Below are 15,548 nucleotides of genomic sequence, written 5' to 3' on the forward strand. Positions count from 1 at the left end.
AGAAAAACAAAACAAAACAAAACAAAACCTTCCATTGTACTTTCTGAAGTACAGTTAATACTTTTTGCCAAATTTCCTCAATTTCCCTGTTTTCAAACCCTTCTCTTCTGCAATTCCTGGTGCCTATTTCCCCTGAATTTTTGAGGAATTCTTCGAGAGTCCTTGGCATGTTTCACATGGTTGCCTCATTTTGCAAATCCTTTAGGTTTTGCTTACTACTAATCCAGTTAAGCAAATCTACATATGTTCACATTCTTCTAAAAAATTTTATAATCTCTTTTTCATTGAAATTCTATCTGTAATGTGATTTTTTTTGTGTGATTACCCTTACACATTTAAAATGTATTTTGGGGGTGTGGTGGGTGGTGAGGTAATTAGGGATTGAACCCAGGGGCACTTAACAACTGACTACATTCCTGGTCTTTTTTATTTATTTATTTATTTTGAGACAGGTCTTACTAGCTACTCAAGGTCTTTTTAAATTGCTGAGGCTGGCTTTCAACTTGCAATCCTCTTTCCTCAGCCTCCAGAGCCACTGGGATTAAAGGAATGTGCCAACACACCTTTCTGGATCAAATGGTTATTTATAAAAATTATATTCATACATTTGTAGGCAACATTAAAATATACATGAGTAGCAGCATCTCAGGGATTGCAATAGATGGGAGACAGTACAGCTTTAGAAGTGTTAGATAGAATGATGGGTTTTGAAATGGGTCCACATCCTAATCCCCAGAACACTTTACTTTAAATTGAAAATTGAACTTTGCAAATATGACTAATTGAAAGACCTTAAACTAGAGAAATTATCCTGTATTATCCAGGTGGCCCAAGCTAATCACATAGGTCCTTAACAAAGAAACTTTCCTGGGTACAGTCAGGGAAAGGTGACTATGGAAGAATGTTAATAGAAATGAAACACTGCATGTTTTGTAGGTGGAGGAAAGGGTCTCTGAACTTCTAGAAGCTGAAAAAGACAAAAAAAAAAAAAAAAAAAAAAAAAAAAAAAAAGAGAGAGAGAGAGAGAGAATGACTTTTCTCAGAGAACCTTCAGAAAAGAGTGCATCCCTGTCAACACCTGGATTTTAACCTAGTGAGGTGAGGTGAGTGTAAGACTTGGGATCTTGTTGTAAGTTTGTATCATTTAAAGATGAAAAAAGAGAAACTGTTAGAATCCAGACAAACTATCTGTGTCTCTAGTTGAGAACTTCCCATCTTAAGTTGTAGACTTCAGCGAACTTGCTAACTCAGAGTGATATACAAAGGAGGAAAGAGATTAGAGAAACAATATAACCAGCCTCAATCTTCCCAACTCCAATTTCTTTAAGTGCCTCCACTAGCCATCAAAAAAAATGGAGAAAAAATAACAATAGGCAAATTATAAAGTATAGAAAAAAATGAAGTGTAGAGATGAATGGGCAAATAGAAAAGCTGCCATATATTTTGCATTTTGACTCTTTTTGTAATGGGGTCTTATAAAGCAGAGCAGATAAATACCAGTACTGGTAATGCATTTAGTATCACAAAGAGTTCTTATATTTTTAAAATTGGCATTCAATTGCATTAATTTAAAGTATCTTGTATTACAATGTCTATTGCTTACTGAACACTTATGCTTGCCAGACATACATAGAAGGAAGCATTTTCCATCTATTAATTCACTTAATGGTCAACACAGACCTTAAAGGGACTTACTGTTCTTTTATTTCTTTTTGTTGTTGTTGTTTTTGTTTTGTTTTGTTTCAGAAAAATAAACTCAAATAAATTAAGGTCACTTTTTAAAAAGTGGCAAAATTAGGATTTAAATTCTGTTTAAAGAGTGATTACATGGTACAGAGTATCTTAGGCATCTGCACCAATATTCTGTACTCAACGAATAGAGAATATTAAACAAATACTACATCAATGAAAGCATTCAGTGTTTCAAAATTTAAAAATTAAACATATCGTCAAAGCATAAGAATTAGAGAAAAAATTTCTTAGCCTTTATTCTTTGCCTTGACTGTTTACGTTTTTTTTGTTCTTTGTCTTTTAGCTTTTCCTCTGTGTGGGTGTGTTTGTAATTACTGAAAGGTAATTATTTTACCTAAAGCTCTTAAGCAGAGAGAGTCAGTTGGGAATTCTTATTGACTTCCCCTGGGTGCAAAGCACTGTACCAGAAACCGTGAGATTATTGAAAGGGAAAAGTTCTCACAGAGGAGAAAACAAACAATTACAAAGTAAGATGATAAGTATAATGAGCACAGGGAGTTATAGAAAGGAAGCAAAAGGATGCTTTAGTCACATCAGATTATCAGTAAATCAAGGTAGACTTGCAAAAGATGGTGACCATAGGGTAAGGGTTTTAATGAACACCCAGGATAATTTGGTATAGGCAAAGGAAGAGAGAAACCATGCCCAAAGAAAACAGGATTAAGGAGACCACCATGTCAACAGAGACTTTTAGTAGTTCATTTCATTGAATCATAGGTTGGAACATTAATATGCCACTTACTGCTTTTTGTAATCAAAGTCTGAACAAACAGGCTGGTATTTCCAATAATTCCAAAAACACTTAGATCCAATCTGTGGACACATTATGGTGAACTTCTTATATATTCTGTCTCTACCTCTGTTCCATTGCCTTAACTAAGTCTTTGTAAATTGGTATTTCCTTTCCCCCTCATCACACTAACTAGTATTTGACGGTCTATCAAAGAGAAAGAGGTAGCAGGTAACAGTTGTTCTTTTCTGAAAGAACTTTTATTATTCTAGAATTAAGCTGTGTGAGTTTACATATACTATTTATTTCCATTTCTTCTCTTCTCTTAAGACTTGTGGCTATTAATCTTTCTCTCTGTGCAATTTTAACATTAATCAATACATCATGCAATTTAATAAATTATACATAATTCAGCATACCTTCAGTAATTTATTCTTGTTAATACTTTGAGATTCAGTTTCCAGATACTTATATAATCACATTTGCCTTGTTTTCAAGAATTTCAATAGCCAGTGCTGTCTTGAAGCCCTTGCTTGCATTACCTTAAAATCTTAGGGGCTTCCTTCATTACTAAGATGGTTACATTAATGCTTGACTTTCAGACAATTCAGTGTGATAATTCCTCTGTCACTGTTTTGCTGTCAAGTGGCTCACATTTTTTGATCTGACCATGAAGTCACTTGCCCAGAATAACAAGGACATACTTGTTAGTATTCATTATGCTAGCCAGCAGAGATTCCCAGAAGTAAATAAACTTTCCTACATCCCTTGGCTAATGTTGAGGTACATATCAATGGATTCCTTAAGCAAAATCACTGTGCCGGTGTGTCTGGGTCCAAAAGGTTTCCTCTCACATATTTCCTCAATTCTAGAGTTAGCATGGGTTACCAACACAGGAAATCTCAAGGAACAAAGTACAATACACTTTTTTTGTGTGTTGTTTGTTTTTGTACAGGAGATTGAAGTCAGAGGTACTTTATCACTGAGCTACGTTAGGTCCTTTTATTTTTTATTTTGAGAGTAAGATACTCTTGCTGAATTGCCCATGTTGACCTCAAATTTACTATCCTGCTGCCTCAGGCATAAGCCATCATGCCCAGTTTACAATCCACATTGAAAGTGGCTTGATTCTTCTACCACAGTTAGGAGTAAAGAACCAGCTCCCTTTGTCTACATCTGTGTTAGTCATCCTCATAACTTTCTAGGTTATTTTGTCAAACGGCTCTATCAGCATTGGGTGATAATTCTTTGCTGTGCCTGTGCCTTATACGTTGTAGGGTGCTTAGCACCATTCATGGCCTCTACACACAATGATGTCTTGTTACAAGATAAATCACTCTGATACTTCTTATTTTTAAAAAAATGTATTGGATACTTGTTACAAAAATACCAAGAGACTTTATTCAAGGATATTGCAGGAGTCTTATTGCAACAGGGGAGAGATTAAACTCAACTCTGAACACCCCAAAGAGACCCCAGGTATCTCTGAACTGATTTATCTCCAAGAAACTCAAAGACAGCCAGAGTTGAGAGTGAGGAGGCAGAAAATTTCTAAGGGGAACTTGATTAGACATACAAGCAGTGTCATTTTTATCAGTGTGACTTAGTATGATTCTTCCTAAAAGCAAACCAGATTTAGATATGGAAGATGGAGAATAAGGAATTTGTTCAAATATCAAGGGCAAGGGTGGTATGTTCACTAAACTGACTTACAGGATTCTTCGCTAAATTTAGAATAATAGGCAAGGGACACAGAAGGACAATACAAAGCCTAGTTAAAAATAAGGTTCAGAAAGCCTGGTTAAAATTTGTTCAAGAAGGGAATCTTTGTCATTTTACCCATCCCCAAATGGTGACAGAAACAATATTTGTAAATATTACCAAATGTCCCTTATAGGGGACAAAATCACCTTGAAAACAATTGTACAATCACCATTGAAAACAACTGTTCAAAGGAACGGTGTTGGATTCTTTTGTGCCTGTTAATTTTACCACTGTAGATTAGGCTGTATTTATTAGGTTAATCATAAGCACAGATTCTCAAAATTATTAAGTAAGAAACAAGAGGAAATGGATGCCAGCTATTAAAAATCCTTATTTCATAGAAGAACTTTTGAAATAATGGGCTTTTTTGTTGTTGTTTCAGGTAATTTTGCACTAGAAGTAATATAACTAGGTATTTCATCATTCATTATTTTAATGAGTTTTATTTTCTTATATTCCAATAGTAGCCAAAACTTAAAATAACTTTAAAGGAGGAAAGTAAAAATCATTTTATATTTTATTGTTAAACACTACTCACATTCCTAAAAGACATTATATTTATATATTTTTATTTCTCTGGAGAGTCTGTTAAAGGAGGCTCAGAAGGTAAAAATGAGTGAAAATATTTGATGTAACTATTAAAATTTACACATTTCAATTGTTTATGCAAGCTATTTGCTTAAGTGGTCTACATAAATGTGACTGTGTTCTAATATATTGTACTTTTTCCCTCTATTCAGGTAATATTAAGATTTGCCAATTCTAATAGGATAAACACTGACTGCTTGCTATAACTCCTACAATTGCTGTTTCTAGAAGAGATATGTTTAACTCTAATTAGACCTTGAATATACTATAAAATATATATATCACATGAACAGATTTATAACAGGATAATGAGAGAGTTAACTAAAACAAGCCTTGAGCAGTCATAAAATACTATAAACTCATTAATCTGTTTTTTTCAGTCTTCATTTAACATCTCATATCAAAAAAATTGCTCTGAAGCTTCTTAGATATAAATGGCTGTGTTAGCTTTTATATTGTCACTAGCATAAACTTAAGGCAAATTAATTTGGAAAACATGGTTTACTTTGGTTTATGTCATATATCGCAATTTGGGTTCTATCTAATAGCTACTTATACTGCATAAATTTTCAAACCAGTTAATTATCACATATTTAAGTGTAGAATGCAAAATCACGATGTCTGTCTCACTCCACCATTTTTCATACCTCTTTCCTCTCATTTCCTTCTACGTAATCCAAAGTTCTCCCATTCTTCTCTCACTCCCCACCTCCCCACCCCCATTATATATCATTCTCCACTTACCAGGGAAAACATTCGGCCTTTGGTTTTTGGGACTTGACTTATTTCACTTAGCATGATATTCTCCAATTCCATCCATTTTTTTGCAAATGCCATAATATTATTCTTCTTTATGGCTGACTAGTATTCCATTGTGTATATATACCAGAGTTACTTTATCCATTCATCTGTTGAAGGGCATCTAGATTGGTTCCACAATCTAGCTATTGTGAACTGAGCTGCTATAAACATTGATGTTGCTGTGTTACTGTAGTTTACTGATTTTAAGTCCTTTGGGTATAAACCGAGTACAACCATAGAAATGAAATGATGTACCCCATTTGTGTACAATGAATCAAAATGCAGTCTGTAAAAAATTAAAAGATAAATTAAAAAATTCCTGGATGTTGAGACATCTGAACATGAAACTGGGTGACAGGGTCACTCTGTGTTCTTTGAAAGGAGAAACAATTTATAAAGGAAGTGAAGACAGCCCAAGGTACAATTCTGTAAAGATGATACCTCTAGATTAAATACACAGTTAGCTGGTTAGGGATGTTTTCTTCTATTTTTGTTGTTAAAAAAAAAAAAAAAGAAAAGAAAAGAAGATAAATACCACAAAACCAAAATGATGATCTGACTTTAGAGATATCTTTTAATTTATTTCTATTGCAGATATGTGGCAAAAGTGAATTCCAAAAGAAATGATGTTTTTGAAATCAAATGGAAAATGGGTTTTGAAATAGTCTATTATTTATGAGCAAAAAGTGTAACTTATTAAATGAATCAAAGATTTTATTAAATACCACAGATTCTAATTTTATGATATCATATCATCATGGATCCACTTTAGTAATATTTATTTGATTTTCATTTAGTTTTTTTTTTTCTACACTTCAATTTCCTATGTGGAGGTAATAACTAGGATTCAAGATAATTATAATATTGTATATTCCAAAAAATAAACACCATACTGCCTACCACAATGTCTGAAGTGTAACAAAATCACTAGTTATTTCATGTTAGAGTTGTCTACATAAAATCCTTTAGGTATATATTCTGAACTCCAAAATTTAAAAAAAAAAAAATTGGTCTTAGATGTAATATTTAATGAAGCAGCAATTTGGTTCTTCTGTGCTCTTACCCAAATATATAGAAATGGACATGAAGAATGTTAGCACTGTTAGCTAAAATATGTGTTATCTTAGGAGGGAAAGTTACTATGCATGCTAGGAAGAATGACAGGTATTAATTTTGCTTTCCTTGAAAGTCTTGAAAATGTTTCTACAGTGATTTCACAAGTGGGTAAGTTACAGAACTCTTTCTTTCTGTGATGAACTTTGTGTAATTTGTATGTATCTACAAGCAACCTACCTTTAAAATATATTCAGTAATTTTCTTTGTTATAAAATATGGAATTCAGTCAAATTTTATCAACATAATAGTTTTTGAAGGGCATAGGCTATCTAAGAAATCCTAATATTGCAATGATGACAGAGATTGAATAGGTCTGATTTATAAACAAATATGATGTCAACAGGTTCTTAAAATATTTACACATTGCAAGATTATTGATGATAACAGTAACTGTGGTTTTGTCATTGATTTTTTTAATTCGGTAGGATTATCACATGTTGTACTTTCAGCTAACGCAAAACTAGTAACATTACATAGTCATATTTCACACTCATCTAGCTGGGTAGGATAACAGACCATCATTTGGGGTTCTTTGTTGATCAATATAAGTCAGTACTATCAAAAATTGTGTTATGGATGTAATGTTTTCCTAAGTTCACTGCACAAAAGTTTCTCAGGAAAGATTTATTTTTTTGAGCCTTAGGAATATTTGTTCACCTATTATATGTATTTTTAACTGAATTATTCAGTGTTTTAGTCTGCCACGTGTTGTTATGGCATAATACCTGGGACTTATAAACAAATGAAGTTCATTTATCTTATAATTCTGGAGGTCCCGAAGCATGGCACAAGTACTGCCGATACATGGCAAAAGTGATTAACAAGAAAAAAAGTCAGGCACAGAGGTTCATGTCTGTAAGCCCAGCAACTTTAGAGGATGATGATGGAGGATGACAAGTTTGAGACCAGTCTCAGCAACTTAGCAATAACCTGTCTCAAAATTAATAAAATAAAAGGTACTGGGAATGTGACTCAATGTTTAAGTGACTCTGTCTTCAATCCCAGTGTCAAAAAAACAAAAAAAACAAAAAAAACAAAAAAAAACAAAAAACTTTTTAAGATCAAATGAAAAATGGATTTCTAAATGCCTTTTATTTATGAGTAAGTACTATAATGTATTAAATGAATCTAAGATTTAAACACCAAACATTCTAATTTTAAGGTATCAAATGATCAGGGATCCATTTTACCAGTATATATTTGATTTTTCATTAGGTTTTTGTCTACACTTGTATTTCCTATTTGGGAGTAATTCAGGATAATTGTAACATTATTACAGGATTATTATTTGTAATTGTAACATTATTATAGCATTAATTGTAACATTATTACAGAATTCAGGATTCAGGATAATTGTAAACATTCTATATTCCAAAAGATTAATACCATTCTTTCACCAACAGAGGCTTGTAACAGAATCACTAGATATTTCATGTTAAAGCTGTCTAAATATAATCCTTTAGTTACTTGTCCTTGCCTCCAAAATGAAAAACAAAATTGTTTTTAAGTGTAAAATTTAGTGAAGTACTAGTGTGGTATTTCTGTGTGAAAAATATTGATGTTCCCATGCCACTGTAAAGACCAAAGAGTGGGATAACTGTATCATATGGTGAGTCATTCCTAGTGTTTTGAAGACTCTCCACACTTCTTCCTAAAGTGGTTGAACTAATTTGCAGTCTCACCAGCATTATAATTATTTGTATCCTTGATGATTACTAACCTGACTGAAGTAGATGAAATCTCATGTGGTTTGATTTGAATTTCCCCTGAGTTGACCATTTTTTTCATGTATTTGATGGTTATTTTTGTTTCTTCTTTTGAGAATGTCTCTTTAGTTCTTTGCCCATTTATTGAGTCATTATTATTTTTGGTATTCAGTTTTTGAGATCTGATATTCTAGATATCTGTCCATTGTCAAAGGAGTAGTGGGTGAAAAATTAATTTTGTAAGCTCTCTCTTCACACTTTCTTTTGTTTCCTTTGTTGTGCAGAGGTATAATTTGATAGCATTCCACTTATTGATTCTTAGTTTTATTTCTTAAACTTTAGGAGTCTTGTTGAGGAACGTGATGCCTAAGCCAACATGTTGGCATATGACCTTATAATTTCTTCTAGCAGTTGCAAAGTTTCTGGTCTAATTCCTAAGTCTTTCACTCACTGGTTTGACTTTTGTATAATTTGAAAAAACAGAGATCTAATTTCATTCTTCAGTCAGTGGATTTCCAATTTTTCCAGCACCATTTGTTAAAACAGTTATCTTTTCTCCAACATGATTTTTGTCACCTTACCAAGTATCACATAACTGTAACTATGCAGGTTTGATTCTGTGTCTTCTATTTTATTTCATTGGCCTTCTTGTCAATTTTTATGCCAACACCATGTTGTCTTTGTTACTATAGGTCTGTAATATAATTTGGACTTTCTGCATTCTTTGACCTTCAGCTTGTGGATGTCTTTACTTGTGAGGTGAGTCTCATGATAGCACGTATGGTTTGGTCTAGATTGTTTGTTTGTTTGTTTTCACTCTGCCAGTCTATTATTTTGATTTGAAAGTATGGACCATTTGCATTCATTTTTATTATAGAGGTTATTTTTATATTCCGTTGTTTTGATGTATTCACAGTGATTTAGTCAGACTGGATTCTCCTTTAATTGACTATTCCATGTGAAATCCATCCATACACTGGCTCCAATATTTATTTCCATTTCTTCTGTGTGGAATACTCCATTGCCTGTGTTGTGTAGGGCAGGCTTATGGTTATGAATCTTTCATTGTCTGCTTATCATGGAAATATTTTATTTCACTTTCAATTCTGAAGGATCTCTACTAACATAGCAATCTTTGTTGGTACCCATTATATTTGAGGCATTAGTATATACTGTTCCAAACATTTGTGACTTTAGGATCTACGACAATAAATCAGTAGAAAATCTAATTGACTTACATCTAAATGTGGCCTGCTTTTAATTTTTTTCTCTTTCTCTTGTGGCTGTTAAAATTCTATATTTTTGTGTGTATTAGGCATTTTGATTATAGTGTCTTGGAGAGAATTATTGTTTTAATATTGCCTATTTGAAGTTCTAAATGCCTCTTGTATTTGGATTTTTATTGATTCTGAAGGTTTGAAAATTTTTCTAATAGTATTTCATTGGAAAGATTGTACATTTCTTTAGTTTGTACTTCATTGCCTTCTTCTGTGCCAATGATTATTAGATTTGGTCCCTTTATGTTATCCCAGGTTTCTTGAATATTCTGGTCATGGATTTCAATAAAGAAATAAAAAAAAATTTGATACCATGTATTGAACCCAGGAACCCTTAACCACTGAGCCACGTCCCCAGTCCTTTTTGTATTTTATTTAGAGACAGGGTCTCACTGAGTTGCTCAGGACCTTACTAAATTTCTGAGGCTGGCTTTGAAGTCAAAATCCTCCTGCCTCAGTGTCCAGAGCTGAATAAACATGTTTTCTTTATCATCAACTTTATTTTCAAGATTATATTCCTTCATCATGAGGGCTAAAACTAGTCTTCTCTGTGGTTTAATCTACCTAGATTGGTGAGGTTTTCAAATAAATTTTTAATTTTATATATTGAATATTTTATTTCTAGGATTTTTGTTTCTTTTTCAGAATCTCTAACTCTTATTGAAATGATCGTTCACTTTCTGTATTTCCTCTCTTAGTTCATTCCTTACTTCTTTAGTTCATTGAATATCATAATTATAAAATTCTAAGTTATTTATCCAACATTTCCTCCAGTGTGTGGGTCGTTGTTGAAGTGATGTCGCTGTGTTGGTATGGCTTGTTTCCCTGCTTTTGCATATTGTTTGTATGTCTACCCTACTGCTGGAAGGATGACCTTTTCTACCTTTATGTAAGGGGCTATTTAGTTAGCTTTGTTCTCTTAGCACCCCAAGCCTGGGGAAATATCCAAGTATTGATTCTCCTATTCAACATGTATCTTCTCTGTCCAGTATCCAGCAAAACTTTGAGAGAAGATACTAAACTCTATTAACTGAAACATCTCAGAGCAACTATATCCTGATAAACCTTAGGAAAAATACTTTTAGAAAATGTCCTCCACAATTCTTCTAATCCAACTATAAAATTGTATAATGTTCTTATGCACATTGAGAAACTAGTTTTTTAAAGAGAGTAAAATTATCACACTGTATAGGGGTTTGAAAAGGGAAGAAGAGGGGAAAATGGCAGAGGAAGAAATGATCCATGAATCTAAATTAGAATTGAGTTAACTGGCAGCTCTGGGGCTCACAGTGGTGAACCCCTTCTAGTGTTGAAGCACTGGAGCCACCTCCCTGGTTACTATGGTTTTCTCACCATCCAGGGGCTATTAGTCAGCCCAGAGGCCAAGTCTGCATGCTTACAGAATGATGGATATGCTGACTATTTATGCTGGTGTGGGGGGTACAGGGTTCAGGGATCACAAGTGTCATTGACAGTCATGGAACACTGAACACACCTCCCCTTTGCAGGGACTTTATTACACTGGTATTGAGCTTGTTAGTTATCTATAACTATGGGGTTTGTCAGTGCAGATTTTCTGTAGGTGGTCTGTGACACAGAAGCCTCCACTCTGGCTGCTACAAATCTCTGGGGTCTCACTTATTGCTGTGATGGAGGTAGGGTGTCAGTTGGCCCATTTTCTACTGAGGTCCCATAGAGGCTGCAGAGGGTGCTGGGTTGTGGTTAGCACTCCCCAGATAGTTCAGTTCTACTCTGTCCCCTTGTTTACAGTGAGGGGGAGAAGATTTTATTAACCTTCAGTTCACAGAGATCCCTCTACAAGTTCCTTCTAGATGGATTACTGATGGATTAATGATGGAAACCATTTCAGAAGCACTCCCTGTGGTTTTATTTGTTACTATCTGTAGGTGGGGAGAAGTCATATTGATTTAATTTCTCCTAGGGAGCCTAGATAGCTAAGGACTCTACAAAATGGCTTCCCTGTCAAGTACAGCTTTTGACTGAATTGTGTTATCTTTTTCACTGTCTTTGCTGCTCCTGTCCTGGTTAATGTGGTACACTTTTCTTTCCAGCTGTTGTTAAGGAAGTAGACTCTTTCTCTATTTGTTATTCCTCACCCATGACCCCATCCTGGTTAAGGTTCAGAGTCAAGAATTCTTTATTTTCTGTTCCAGTAGCCAAATTCCAAGTCTCAAGCTCTCCAATATTGAGTGTTAGAGTGTTTACTCTGTCATCACCTCTCGGTAAGGTGTCTATCGCTGCCTCATTTCTGGGCTATAGAGGAGATAAGAGTTACTGCTTACCTTACTCCACCATCTTCTGAGTCTCAGCCCTGTCTTCTAATACCATCATGTTGAGGGATTTAAACATAAAAATTTGGAGCAGACCCACACATTTAGACCACATAAGATTGTTTTAAAACTTACAGAACTTATTTGCCCAACTGAATTTTGATCTTTCTTTGGTCCTTCCCTTTTTATCTATGCCCCATTTCTCCCATTTGGAATGGAAATGTTTACTCTGAACTTTATATATTGGATACCTGTAGATTGCTTTTGATTTTTAGAGGAGCTCACACTGACATTTTGGCTGGAGACTCGAATGAGAACAGTTTAAGACTAGAGGCACTCTTGAGAATGGACTAAATGTATTTTCTATTATGAGACAAGCAAGAACTTTGGGGTTGACGAGGCAGAATGTTATGGTTTAGTTGTAAGGTTCCCTGAAAGCTCATGTGTGAGAAATGCAAGAGGGCTTAGAGGTAAAATGATTGGATTATAAGAGTATTAACCTGATCAGTGCATCAATCCACTAATAAGAATTAAGTGAGTGGTTAACTGTAGGCAGGTATGGTGTAGATGGAGAATGTGCATCATCAGGGGCATGACTTTAGGGTATATATTTTGTCCATTGTGAGAGGAAAATTCTCTCTCTGCTTTCTGGTGCCATGTCTTAACCTGCTTTCCTCCATCATACCTTTCTACCATGATGCCTGAGGCATCATGGGCCCTGAGGAATAGAGTTGGCCATCTATGGACAGAGACCTGTGAAACCATGTTCCTCCCAAATACCTTTTCTCCTCTAATAGTGTCTGTGTTCAAGTATTTTGGTCACAGCAGTGAAAAAGCTGACTAAAACACAATACAAAGGGTTTGCCCTTTTAAATTTCTGCTTCTCTTACAATTGTCCTCTCTCTGTCTCTTACCTCTACCTCCTCATACCTAGATTTCATTCCTTGTATATTTTCTTTGCTTTGTATTTTAATAATCTCAAAGTGTTATTTTTACTTTCATGTTTTCTTTTATGTTGCCTAAAATTAATTTTGAAAGCAGGTTTGGTGTCAGTAAGTTTTGGTGAGAAATATGTAACAGTACTTTCAACTATAACAGTATACTTCACATATCTCTTAACCTGATAAAATTAACAATTTATTATGCATTTCGTCTCAAACCAACCACTGTTTCTTAATGATTTTCAAAAATTATTTTTTACATATTTTATTGGTGCATTATTTAATTATACATAACAGTGGAGCTCATTGTTCCATACTTAAACATGTACACAGTATGAAAACATAATTTGGTTAATTTTGTTCCCTAGTATTTCTCCTTTCTCTTTCCTCATCCCTTCCCTTTGTCTCCTTCCCCTAATCTGTTTGTCTTTTCTATTTTAATGGAATTCCCCTCTACCCCTTTCTCCTTTTTTTTTTCTCTTTAGCTTCCATATAAGAAAGAAAACATGACCCTTTATGAGCTTGGGTTATTTTGCTTAACATAATGCTCTCAAGTTTTATCCATTTTCCTACAAATGACATAATTTTATTCCTTATGGCTTAAGGAAACTTCATTGTGTATATATACCACATCCTCTTTAACCATTCATCCACTGATGAACCCCTAGACTGGTTCCATATTTGAATTTTGTGAATTGTGTTTCTATATTCATGATATGCATGGGTTGTTATAATGTACTGTCTTTAATTCCTCAAAATAAATATGGAAGAGTGGTGTGGCTGGGTCATATTTTCTGCCAAAAATTATATGCAATGCTTCTTCCTTGTCTTAGTCATGGCTCTCAAAACAAAAAGACCAATATAATATAGAGAAGTACGAAAGAGATGATTTATTTTTGGAAAAGACCCATAAGATGAGGGGGGTTATCAGCACCATGATTTGGCCTCTGCATGCTGGTTAACTAGAAATTTAGCTTGTAGTGTCACTCAGTGTGATTCGAAGGCCTGAAAAACAGGGTTGCCAACAGTGGTGTGGTTCTCAGCCATAGACAGAAATCCTTCACACCTGGAGAACAATGACCTAAGTTCAGGAGTTTAAAAACTCGTGACCTAGGAGGTGCAAAGTCCAGGAATAGAAAAAGATGGATGTTTCCCAACAAGGAGTCACAATATTTACCCTTCCTCTGATACTCTGTTCTATTCAGTCCTCTACTGATTAAGTGTTATTCACCCACATTGGGGGATAAAAATCCTCTTTACTACTTCTACTGATGTAAGACCATCTCTTCTAGAAACACCCTTCCAAACAAATCCATAAATAATGTCTTAACAGCTATCTGGGTATTCTTTAATCCAGTCAAGCAGACACATCAAATTAACCATCACATCCACTTGACTATTAGAAAAAATGCATTCCTTGACAATAAATGTGCTAATATAAAGATGTACAGTAGATTAGAAGTGAAGGAATTAAGACTCCTGCTTAATACAATAGGCATAAAACTCCCACAGTTGTCTTCCCAAAACTATGCTGTCATAAGTAGATTGAAAGTATTTCTTCAGCACCTGAGCATGCTGGAATGATTTACCAAATATCATCTCAGAAGCACTGGAGCTTATTCTTTAATATAAAATAACCAAGTAAAATTTACATAGAGAAAGAAAAAGCAAATAAAGTATTATCCAGACATCATCTTCTATCAAGGCATATAATTTTATGGGTGAAAATAAGATATGGTTACTAAACTGCTAATTTGTGTTTGGATCATTCCAATTTACCTGGATGGAAGGTTTTATTCTTTGCACTGAAATTTTATAATGTCAATTACATTGAATTTGTGTAAACAGAACAGTTGGAGTAATGGTATGATGTAGAATAAAAATAACTAATTTTTAATGTTTATACGGTTTTATGTAGGAAGAAGAACATAAATATTTAAGAGCATATCTAAAAGATTTGATGGGTCTGAGGGTATTTGTATTATGATTTAATCTTCAACTGAAGGAGATACTTTTGGAATCCAAACTTTTATGACCCTGAATTTCTTAGAGCAGTTGTCACAAACAGATATGCTGAAAATCTAGTTTTAGTGGGTTTTTCCTCAGTTAAAGTTAGGCCCATTGGAAAGTTGAATTAGCTCTTTCAGGCCATTAGAGACCATTTAGAAAATCACTTCTTTGCAATAATGGCAAAGTGCAAATGAAATAAGTCCATTAAGTCCTCACAGTGCCTGATGGAACTGGAAAGAGAAGCGGAGGGATGAACAAAAGGATGTTAGCCCTCCTGAGAAATCAAGGCAAAACACACTAATGAATCAGATTAGATTGTCAGTAGTCAGTTTGGGTTAGATTAATGATTTTTTCTTGCAAACCAAAACTAAGTTACTATTCTCTACTAGAAGGTAATTTAAAAAAAAACTAATTATAGAAAATAAACAGAAAGCATTAAGCCTAAGTATTCATTAGTTGTTAACTGTTTATAAAACTATTGATACATAGCAAGTGTCTACACAGTAGAAGAAAGTGAGCCACAGAAGGGAAAGAAGAAGCATTTTAAACTTTCAGACTAGAATGTTTTTCTA

This window comes from Sciurus carolinensis, chromosome 9 (assembly GCF_902686445.1).
Source record: "Sciurus carolinensis chromosome 9, mSciCar1.2, whole genome shotgun sequence".
In the NCBI taxonomy this organism is placed as follows: domain Eukaryota; kingdom Metazoa; phylum Chordata; class Mammalia; order Rodentia; family Sciuridae; genus Sciurus; species Sciurus carolinensis.